The sequence below is a fragment of the Canis lupus genome, chromosome 30 (assembly GCF_011100685.1).
Source record: "Canis lupus familiaris isolate Mischka breed German Shepherd chromosome 30, alternate assembly UU_Cfam_GSD_1.0, whole genome shotgun sequence".
Classification (NCBI taxonomy): domain Eukaryota; kingdom Metazoa; phylum Chordata; class Mammalia; order Carnivora; family Canidae; genus Canis; species Canis lupus.
The window spans coordinates 4,956,121-4,968,478 of NC_049251.1; positions in this window are offsets into that span (position 1 = coordinate 4,956,121).

The following is a 12,358-nucleotide window of genomic DNA, read 5'->3' on the forward strand; positions in this document are numbered from 1 at the left end:
TTGAGGGCCTGACTCTGTCAGGTGTTGTGTTACTCACTCTCACATGATTATCTTAGTTAATGAATCTTCAAATGTCTGTAATATATAAAGAAATATCTATGATGTACATTCTTATTGCCTGATTTTATGACTTCCTCATAATCCAGCAGAGAAAGAGAGTAAAGAAAGAGGTCTTTGGAATCACACTGAGAAAGTTCAGATATTTGGATCATGAAAAAAAAATCACCCATTATATTGAGTGACAGTATAGAGAGATTTTTCTTGAGAGTATAAATACTTTCTGCTCTGGGGAAATATCACCCACCAACCCCAAGATATGTAGTAAGATGCATGATCCAGGTTTGCAAAAAGCAATTCTCTTCCTATTCATTTAAGAAAGCAACTTAATTTAGATTTAGGAATACATATTTCAATAATCATAACATTGTGAGTCAAGAGTTCTGGTTCATGTTTCTTGAAATTTTTTTCATGTTTTCCCGAATTTAGCATCGAACACTGGGAGCTACATAATGATTTTTTAAAAACTGCCAACTAGATTTCTTAGGATTCAAGGAAACATGTTTTCCAGGGGTGTTCAAAATTATATTTATACCCTGGATCAGTACTATTGTTTTGTGATGTTTACCTCCAGTGACTGACTGGGCTATATGGTCTATCTGTTCAGTGGTTCAGTGCCATCTTGAGTGTGAAGGAGCTCCCAACAAGAACTTTGAGGAGATATGTCTGATTCTGCAAGTGTCTCTTCCATATGTTTTTTATTTTGTATCTATACTGTATAAGAGCATATAATAGTTTACATAACAGAAGATATGAATTATATCACCCCCTGCCTATACTCCATGTCACTACTTCCTAATGTGGCTTCTTTGGAACAGGTCTTGAAATTGTGTTTTTGATTTTGTGGGCTAGTTACTTTCAAATTTTGTTTGATGACCTCGTTATAACATTCTCTTTCTTTTTGGAAATTAGCTTCAAGTATTATCAAAGGCTCTCATGCCATGCTATTTTTTTTAAATAAATAGAACTTAATGTAAATGATACATATGTAAATAGAATCATAGGTGAGCTCCAAATGCAAGCCATTTTGAGTTGAACTTACAAACAGGTGAGAAAAGTTTAAAGATGAGGAGCCTGCAATTTGTAGATACTTGGATCTGGTCATTTTTGTTTCTTTGGAGGCTTCTGTTGCCTTCAACGTAAGGAATCTATTGTGCATGGTGTGAAGATAAATTGCAGGCTGGACAGTGATGTGCCTGCTTCAACCAGGGGTGCCATCCTCATAGCATTCTCTCAGATGGTGCCTGACACAGAACTGGTACCTAGTGATTATTACCTCAAGGTAGTTTAAGTGTCCTCAAAAGCAAATAAACAGCCATGTTAAATATTTACCTTGAAATAAATGTCATATCTCAACAGCAGAGTGTATTTCTGACATTACAAATGGAATTTAAAGAAGAAAATAATTTTTAGAAACCTATTGTATAAGAACATTTTCCGCAAGACTTTCTTTTTCTGAGGGGTACCTCCACAAAGTTATAATGGGTTTAATAAACTTCTAACTCTCTGGATGGAAAGATTTAATCCAGACATTCACATGGTTTTATAGCCAGAAGCATCAGCCATGAGTAATTATCAAAGACAACTTAGATACCAAGAATTTGGGCTGAAGTGGATCAATGAATTTTGTTCAAGTGTCCAGTTTCAATGCAGTAAACTAAAGACATCCAAAATGATGTCACTATAGCACCATATTCAACTTCTTAAAGTTGTTTTTTCACCCAGGAAAATTCTGAGAAGTTGGATAACAGGATATTTGTTCACTGACGTGAGAAAGAGGACTGGCATTGGAGAGTACAATGAACAGTTATTAAATTAAATATCAGTATCCAGTTTTTCATAAAAATTTCAAATGATATGGGGCACCTGGGTGGCTCAGTTGGCTAAATGTCTGATTCTTTGTTGGGCTCAGGTCATGATCTCAGAGTTTCAGATCAAGTCCAGTGTTGGTCTCCATGCTTAGCAGAGAATCTGCTGGGGATTCTCTCTCCCTTTCCCTTTGCCCACCCCCTACCCATGCTCTCTCACACTTTCTCTCTCTAAGATAAATAAATAAAATATTTTTTTTAATAAATAAAATCTTAATTTTTTTTTTAAATTTCAAATGATACATTTCAACCCCAGTACTTTTTGGAGCTTTGAACACCGGAAAAAAAGATTTATTTACATAAGTACATTACTTAAAAATGTAAATATTCACTTTTTTTCATTTTCCAAATTTTGTGCCAAGAGTGAAAACTTTAAACAAGCACAGCTATAAATTGTTACACCTTGTTCCATAACAGCTCATTCTATGGATTATTCACTGATTAAAGCTCTCTGCCCTATAGTGCTGATCCCCATTGTGCATGCTTCAAAATCACTCACTGCAACCTTGGTTTAGAGACATGGCTCTTCTCTATTCTGGGGAGTTTCATACTTATCACACAGTGGTAGTACTTAATGTATTTTTAGTTAATGCACAGGAAGAAGTGAAAGTCTTCAAACCTGTTGGTATACATAGTCATGTCTACTATACAATAAAATAACCTGAAATTTGGCAAGTGGGTCATTTTTAAGAATGTATTAACCTAATTTATAACTTTATTGCCAATATTAGTTGCTGTTCAATTTTCATGTTTGTGCCTCCACCCTGGGTGGAAACCAAGGCCATGCTGGCATAATATCCAGTAAATGGCTCTATGTGCAAGGAAGAAAGAAATGAGTTTGTTGGCATATGTTTCATGGCATGCTGCTAAAATTTCATTTTCATTTTTTCAAAATTGCAAAATAATCAGGTCGAATTTTCTTAATTTTGACTACATTAATTATGGAGTATCTTTTGTGAAATGTATTGCTTAAAAAATACCAATTGCTTCCAAGTTTACGATCTTTCATTTGCCATTTATTGGGGATTGATGCTACCAGAGCTGAAACTAGACTCCGCCCTGTCGGAACCAGTTTACTGTTCTTTGCTTTCTGTCTTGAAGGGAGGAATTTAGGTGTGATGGGTTTGTTTGGACTTTTGAAAGATTTGATCTTATCAACCTTTAGGATCATTTGTTTCTGAACTCCAGACATCAAATAGAGGTAGAACTATTGATCAGATGATTTGAAGTCATGGATATGGATATCCAGGTAGTAATTATTTAAGTAATTTAAATAATTTTAATTATTTTTGCAGTATTTAAATAAAGTAATTTTAAATAATTTTGCAGTATTTAAATAAAATCTAAAAAAAATAAATTTTTCCTCCCAAGATCTTCCATTGTTTGGAGTTTATTCTATTTTGTTTTTTGTTTTTTATTTTAAAGATTTTATTTATTTATTCATGAGAGACACACACACACAGAGACAGAGGCAGAGGGAGAAGCAGGCTCCATGCAGAGAGCCTGCCATGGGACTCGATCCCGGGTCTCCAGGATCAGGCCCCGGGCCAAAGGCAGGCGCTAAACCGCTGAGCCACCCAGGGATCCTCCCAAGTTTTTCCTAGTTTGATATGCTCACAGCTATTCGCTTTTTCCATCAGGGCATCAATTTGGACCTTTCATTTAGCACTGGTCTCAACCCTATCCCTATAGAACCCCACTGTCCCCAGTTTAACGACACATCGCTAAAAGTTGCTTATTATTAGTCAATTTGAGAATAATCCTAATGTGACAGAATCTTGCCAATGTCTCTATTCATTTTTTTGTTTCCAACAGAAATCCTGGGAACTTGAAGGAGCTGCTTCTAGCAATCTATTAAATAGTCTTCATGGTATATCCTGGAAAGAGGATGGCATGTTTTTGCCATTGTAATTTGCTTTAGTGTAAAATTATGCCACTTGGAATGAAGCTTTCAAGATAAGCAATCATCTAGTGCACAGAGGAGGGGAGGACTGGGACTCCTAGTTTGCGGAACCCAGTGCCATCTTTATTACCTGAAGCTTTTTCTTGCCTTAGTTGCCTCCAGGCCACCTTACTTGCCATCCAACTTTGTAGAAGTTGGGGGAAAACAATAACTCATTTCTATGATGTAGTGAGAATGATATGAAATTACAGATATAAATGATTTTGGAAATCAAAATAATTTACATATAATTCTTTTATAAAAAGAGGACTTTGCTGATGCATTCTTTGAAGAATATGCATTATGGGGGGCACAGATACTTTTTACTGTTTTGCCTGCTTCTTACAATGTTAACGGCACATGTGTATATGGAATGCATGGCATAGGCATGTCTCATTTGTAAAATAAAATATCTGAAATGTTTTATTTTTAAAGATTTTATGTATTTATTTGAGAGAGAATGAGTGGGGAGGAGGGGGCAGACGGAGAGGGAGAAGTAAACCTCCCACTGAGCAGGGAGCCCAATGTGAGGCTGGATCCCAGGACCCTGGGATCATAACTTGAGCTGAAGGCAGATGCTTAACTGACTGAAATACCGAGGTTCCCCTGAATAAATAGTTTAATAGAAAATTCACTGCTATGTCATACATTAAGTTTCATAGTGCAGAGTTCCAAGATATCTTAGAGAAGTTACCAGAACAAAGGTAGGCTCTTCTAGAAAGGAGTGCAAGTGCTCGTGCTCTGCAGGCACACAGTCCCTCTTTTATCCTACGGCTCTTTAGTACCTTCAATTCCCCCTCTTCCTCTGTCTCAATTCCCAGGATAGTTCACCAATAAAGGCTTTTTCTATCTTGGTGAAGTGGTGACTTACCTTCCCTATTTGCAGTATTTAAAATTCTGAGTATCTGACCTGGAACCAGTGTTATAATTTTTTTCCTTTTGCACTCTTTTATCTGTTTTCTAGGTTTTACCATTCTTACACAATAGCTCTCATATATAAATCCCTTATGGCCTTTGTAGATGACATGTGAGGAGGTCAATATGATGGAGTTGAGCTTTTGCAAAGCCACATGGAATGGTACACTCTTTTAAGAATTAGGCTGTCAGTACCGAGGGGTGGTTTTTTTTTTTTTTTTTTTTTTTGGAGACGGTCAGGTAGGTGCAGCTCCTGGAAAAGACACCAGATGCCACAAAATTTCCAGAACCCGAAATGACCCAAAGCAAGTCCAGTTTGTAGATTCATACATTCACATACAGCAAACTGTTAAGACCCTGAGGTGAGATATACACTTTCTGATACAATAGCCAAAAAATTCACTTAGTTCTGAGCATCAGCAGTAAATGGACTGTTTTCCCTCTAAGCTCTAAGATCTGGCCCTGGAGTGGGAGGTTTACGACTCCAAGAGAAAGATGGAGGAAATCATAGTGACCTTCAGGCTACGTGAATTTACGCTGCCACTGTCTTTCTATTCCTCGTGTAATAGAAGTTATTCCCTACCCCTACTCTGTGTGAATGAGAAAAATGCCAAGTAAAAGCTTTAAATTACTCAAAGACATGCAAACAATTCAACATCCAACCTTTGCAACAAAAAAGCAGTTTCTTTTGAGATCTGTGAGAAAGGGGTTGAGAAAATGCAAATCTTTATTAAAAGGAAAGAATGAGAAATTTCTAAGTCCTATGGATACACAGCATGAGTCTCAGAAAAGGGTCACGAGGATGGTTAAGGAAACAGGAAATTTTATATCTTGTGGAAGATGGCCAGAAAAAAAAAACCAAAAACAAAACAGAAATAGAAAGTAGCTTGATGGAAATCTTTAGCTTTTTGAAGGCTATGGTGAAATCTGCCAACTAATAGGCGAATAGGAGGTCACACTGTGAAATTAATAACCAGTAAATTTAGAACAAATAAAGCAGAAATGCTTTTGCACAGCATTTAAGCAGCCCATGGCACTGACAACAGCAGGAGGTCAGGGAGCTAAATGCTGCCGAACCAGAAATGAAGAAGTGCGGAGTATCATTGTCATTCTTGCCACCGTCATTTGCAGTTAGTTGGATGATGATTCGGGTGACTTCATCCTTTGCTTTGGAATTTAATTATGATTGCACTTTGTGGAAAGCTAATAAAGATGTAAGACAAACAGCAAGAGTGGAAGTAGATAAGAGGCCCCTCTCCGTGAGCCCACAAACATACTGAACGCGAGAAAACTATCAGATGATACAGACAACCGCCGAGTTTCAAAATCTTGCGGAGACGTGGGTAGGCTGTACCTGGAGAAGTTTTCTTTCAAACTTCCCATCTTCGGCACGATGACATGCAATAATTCTTGGGAAATTAAAATTTCTTTCAACTGACATGATAAACTTGAAGATTTTTAATTTCCCCACTTTCCCAAATTCAATATTTAGCAAGTCCTTTTTTCCTGCTCTGTTAATCCCAGCTGGAACCCCACAAACATGCCTTTTGGGGAATACTGGGTTTGCTGCTGCTGCTGCTGCTGCTGCTGGTCTACAATACCTTGCCTTACAATACCTTGTGTTTCATAGCCCAGGAGGGGCAGCATTACAGGTGGACAAAAAAAGATCCCCCACCTAAGATCATCAGTATATCAGTATATCACGTACTGCAGCTGCCAGGCCGAGTCTCAGCTCTAAACATGTGCAATTTTACAAAATAAGTCTTAAGTGTCATTTTTAGTTTTATTGGTAACTATAATCAATGCTTAGCCATTATCACCATTCTTTTTATGCATATAAGGATCTGTGGGTACCCCTTCTTACTTTTTCACCCCAGCATATTATTGTCAGCTTGAGTTAATGTTCAACCAGAAATTGCTTGGTGTGATGGGGAGGCAATAAGATAGAGACATTTACTTTTTCATTAATCTCCTCCTTGCCACAATTAGCAAAGGTGTAAATATTAACGCCTCTGATCTAGATATGAATTGAAACTATTATTCATAAACTCGTTGCCACAGAGACCACATTCTTCAAAAAACAGTGACACCTGACCATTTCACCCAGTGTCTTCATTTGTTCATATTTTGGCTGCTAAGCATTCCACTTCCCTGCTACTGTAATGGAAACAACCAAGCTCCATTAGTTTGTATTATTTTTCATTAACTTTAGAATCTCTAAGGTTGAAATTGAACAATGTGTTTTTCAGTTGTTCTTTTTTTTTCTTTTCTTTTCTTTTTAAATGCAGTTGGCCTTTTTTCCTCCCTTAAATAAATAATTTTTTTATTTCAGTATTTTCATTGTAATCATGGTTATAATTGACAGCTTTATAATACCGGGGGGCATGGTTGAGGTCTCTTTCTCTTTTCAAACACTCCTCTCCATCCACAGCCAGGGCTGTTTTCCTTTGTTTCTTTGCTGTCTGAGAAGAGGCAAAAGATCAGAGAGAGTTTCTGGCGGAGGTAGAGTATTACATTCCATTGTAACTAGTAGTTTACATAGACTGTGCAACTAAATGTTCTGTGAAAACAATCAAAAATGACTTTTCCTTTTCCGGTGCACATCCTATGTTTTCAGAAATCTAGAGGAAAAATCTTATGGTCTTGAAAACCTGAAATATTTTGTATCCACTTTTTAATTGTTGATGTGCTGATGTCAAACCACCACGCTGGGTATTTTTAGTGCCTATCCCCATGACTGATAGTGTGTGTAGAAATCAGAAGTAAGGGTATCACTCCTGGCAGAATTGGAGTGAATTAGAAATTCTGTTTTCAAGACGTTTTAAAATATTCACTTTTTAACCTCCTTTTAAAGCTCCCTCTTGCTGTATTTTGCAAGGGTGGGGATTTAATGCATGATGCCTACACATGTGTACATAATATTCTCTACCTTTTGTCTTTAATATTCCTTGGTTTTTAATTATTAAAGATAAGTATTTGAATTATAAATATTCTAGTTATACAGGAATAGGCAAAGCAGGCATATACCCTCAGGCAAAATTCTTCCATTATCCATAATCCTTCTGCCTCCTGCCTCCATTTCTCTGCTTCCTATCTTTATGTCGCCTCAAAAAACACACAGAGGCATTCTTTTAAACCCACCTTCTCCTCCCCACTTAAACCATAGAAATCCCTTCTCAATATGTATAGGGGCCTCTTCCTTGAAGTGGGATGTCATACTTGTCCTAAATATAATAAAGTGCTATCTTCAAGGCATTTCTGCATCCAAAACACTCCCCAGAAACCTGCCGAGCCCTCCCATCTAACCAGTCTGAATGTCACAAATCATAGCCCAGAAACTGCTTTATAGTGAATCATTAACATTGTCAGGAATGACTTGGCAGAGAAAAAAAAGCTTTCCATTAGAGAACTGAGGGAGAATATACAAATGACAGCATTGTCATTCCACTCCTATTGTTTTATAAAGCTCTGAACTGATTAGTAAGAGTTTATTACAGGGAAATATGACTGTGAATCTCATGGGTTACGCTAGGTGTTTTCATATCTTCCTCTTACGTTTTAGAGCTTCATGGATTATTTTAAATGTTTTGTTTTTAAAATTCTGCTTGCAGTGCTGAATGAAGTTTTATAGGATGAATAAAAGTGCTAAGAAACAGATATGTACATGTGTGCAAAATAGCTGACCTGATTATTTGTAAGTGAAAGCCATTTTTGTGGCCACTTGTCTGGGATCTCAGTCTTCCTGACTCTTTTGCCCAGCAGGGAGGTGACTAAAAGGATCAAAATGCTGCATCAAGGATCAACAAAGGTGAATCTGCATGAGTGTTCTCTGTCTTTGAAGGTAGGTCATGTATCACTTTCTGATGTTGGAGGCCAGTAGAGTTTAGAATCCTTTGTTGTTCTGCGTTTATCTGAGCTTACATCCTGTCCGTCAGAATGGCTGACCAAGAGTTGATTACCTAATACCCATCTACCCTTGTAGAGTGTGGTGGATGTAGCTGGACCTACGAGATCTTCGAGATGGAGGCACTCATTTCCCAGGGGCCAGAGTGCTCCTTGCCGTTGTTTACAGTCAAGCACTTACCTAAAACTTGCCCTTGGCCAAGAGAGGCTATCTTCTCCAAAGTTTCAGTCCTGCCTCGGGTCCAGCCTGATCCAGGGACTAAACCTGGCAAGATTTCTGGTGGGTCATCCCAGCTTCAGGGTACCCAATGACTGAGGCTGAGCCTCAGGCCTCTGCTGTGATTGTATCACAGTTCAGCATCTCTCAACAAGTCTTTTTTTTTTTTTTTTTTTTTTTTACCTTTCCCTTACAAACATCATATCTGAGAGCATTCCCCAATAAACCACCTGTATGCAAATCTCAGGCTCAGAGTTTCTTTTCACAGGAAATTCAATGAATGGAAGTTGATACTGGGGATGATCCTAGGAGGCAGGCTCTAAAACGGGATTTTGGAATTGAGTTATCTGCTGGCTGGCTGGTAATTAGGACTCCATCACTGGTAGTAGATATGGTATCGATAGCTCTGGGATGTAGCCATGGTGCATTTGTTAAAACTTTTCTTGATGTTGAATTGTGATGGGATATTCACGGAAGAGAAGGCATTGCAAAGTGTAATATCTTAGGTGCTTGAGAGCTTCGGAGTAAATAGTAATTAAAGGACTATAGAATTGGATAATTTTTGCTGCAAGTTACCCAGGCATTGGAGAAGACATGAAAGGCTGAGGGTGATTAATCACCAAATTAAGGTGAAGTATAAAAGCCAGAGGGCCCCCTTGGCAGCATATAAAGAGACTCCCATCTCTTGCAGCTGCAAAGTGAAAAAGCTGAGGATCTGACTCAAAACTTAATAGGAGTAGATTATCTCAAGAGATGGTTGAATTTTGAGTCTGAGTTGTCTCTATCAAGTTTGGGGTCCTGATTGGGAAGGAGTAGGACCCTGAGCCAATATCCTTCAAAATACTGAATGCCCCCCAATTTCCCTGACCCTTTGAGCCTGCAGAAGTGGCCCACTTTTCCCTGTCAAAAGCTAGTGTTCCTCCCTTATCTGAAGAAATGCAGAGGCTTCTGACCAGTAAGATAGCATGTGGCCCTTCCCTCAGAAGCTATATTCACCTCCCCTCCTGGTTACCAAAACCATAATGAGGATTAAAGCACAGCACATTCCAGCTGGGAAAGTGGTGGCCTTGATGTGCTAAAGGATCCAGTCAATATGTACTTATGAGACCCAGGAGAGTATGTTTAGAAACTGGATCCCAAAGATGTTAAATTAAGGGGGCAGAACATAAAGTTGGAAAGGAGAATTTATTGATAAGAGAACACTATTCTGTGATAAGGATGTAACCCTCTGTCAAAGACTCCAAGAAAAGAAGCTAATATGCTTCTGTGATGGTGCTTTGCAGTTTATTTACTTTTAAAAAAGATTTTATTTATTTATTCATGAGAGAAAAGGCAGAAACACAGGCAGAGGGAGAATCAGGCTCCTCACAGGGAGCCTGATGTGGGACCGATCCTGGAACTCTGGGATCATGCCCTGAGTTGAAGGCAGATGCTCAACCACTGAGCCACCCAGGCATCCCGCGCTTTGCAGTTTAAAGAAAGCAATGGCCCATACCAAGTGAAGTAAAGTGCCATGGATGATGGTAAGAGCCAGAAATGTGGGAATCCTATGGTAGATATAAGCAAGGCCAAAGCCCACCATCTGAATGTGTTCCATGGGAGGGCCTAAATGAAACTCTGTTTTCCAAAATAAGGTGTTAACTAGTGGAAGGGACAAGAGTATCATTGAAGTGTTCAGTGGCTATCTACTTTAAGCCAGGGCTCATCATAGGAGATTCTACTATAGACACAGTTTCCGTGATAGTAATAGGGATGGTAAGATACAGATATAATAGAAGCCAGAGAGTAGCATTTGATCACCAGCAGCAAGGTATGTACAATTGTCATAATGAATGACAAGTTTGGAGTAGCAGCCAGGGAGTCCTCACTAGTAGAGAGCTACAGAGATGGTAACAGAATCCATATCACTAGGGACAAGACAGCTGGGTAATTGATGAGGAAACTGCTCAATCTATAAAATTAGAGGAATACAGGAGTGGGTAACCACAATGAGAGCAACTCCTCCAATAGTAAGTCATGATCTCTTGCCCAGTTTCTGAGCCAGTTTTCAGAGCCCAAATTCCTGAGAGAGGACCATAAAAACTACATACAGGGATCCCTGGGTGGCGCAGCGGTTTGGCGCCTGCCTTTGGCCCAGGGTGCGATCCTGGAGACCCGGGATCAAATCCCACGTCAGGCTCCCGGTGCATGGAGCCTGCTTCTCCCTCTGCCTATGTCTCCGCCTCTCTCTATCTCTCTGTGACTATCATAAATAAATAAAAATTTAAAAAAAAAATAAATTAAAAAAAAAAAAACTACATACAGTAATGATTTTCTTAGTCCCTTCCCAAAGGGACTTTAGGGTTATTTACTTGAGTATCTGCTCACTGGAGAAGGCTACTACCTAGACATTTTGATGGCTGTTGACCCAAATCCAAAGCATCGTTTATGACCCATTAGCATGAGGATATCTAAAGCTAGGAAATAAAGTCCTGGCTCAGGTGTGGGCTCAAAATTGGTCCACTGGGTCCAATTTTCTCAGTTTCAGCATATATACTTAGAATAGACATTTATTCATATTTGGTGGTATTCCCATATCTGTTCCTTGGTCTGTGGGATTAGACCCATTATAGCAGGGAATGTCAAGTGGAAACCTTTGGGATTGCTTCCCCTCAGACAATTAGCAACTAAAACAGTTATATACCAGAGTGAATGGCAAAAATTAGTGCCACCATTGAAGACCTAAAGGACGAGGGATGGGGGGCTCTATCATATCTTTATTTATTTCAGCATTCTGACCCTAACAAACACTAGACTGATGCCGGAGGATGACATTGGACTATTACAAACTCAGCCAAGTAGATGCAATTGTAATGTTGTACTAATTGTGCTATCTTTGCTAGATCATATTTCCCTGACCTCAAGTATAGGGTAGATCAAGAATAGATCCAAGAATTTATTAACTGGTGAATGTGCTTTAATACCTATCTGGAAGGTACAACAGAGCAGTTGGATTCATGTGGGCTGGACAACAATGTACATTTACAATCTTTCCTAAAGCCACATCAGTTCTTTAGTCTTATGTCATAACATAGTCTAAAAGGACCTGGACTGTCAGAAAATGATGCAGAGCATCACTGTGGCCCACTATATCAATGACATTATGGTCATTAAACCAGATAAACAAGAAATGGCAAGTATGTTGGAAAACATGAAAAGACATATGTGCTCCAGAGAGTGGGAGATACACACTTTGTGAAGATTTAGGGGTCCACTGTATCATCTGGAGATGTCAGAACATTTCCTTCAAAGCAAATGGACAATTATACCTTGCATATCTCACAGTCCCTAGTAGGTCCCTTTGGGTTCTGGAGATAGCATGTTCTATACATGTGAGTATTGCTCTAACCCACTTACCAGGGAACACTGAAGATGTCCAGATATGAGTAGAACCCTGAATGGACTGCACAGCACATC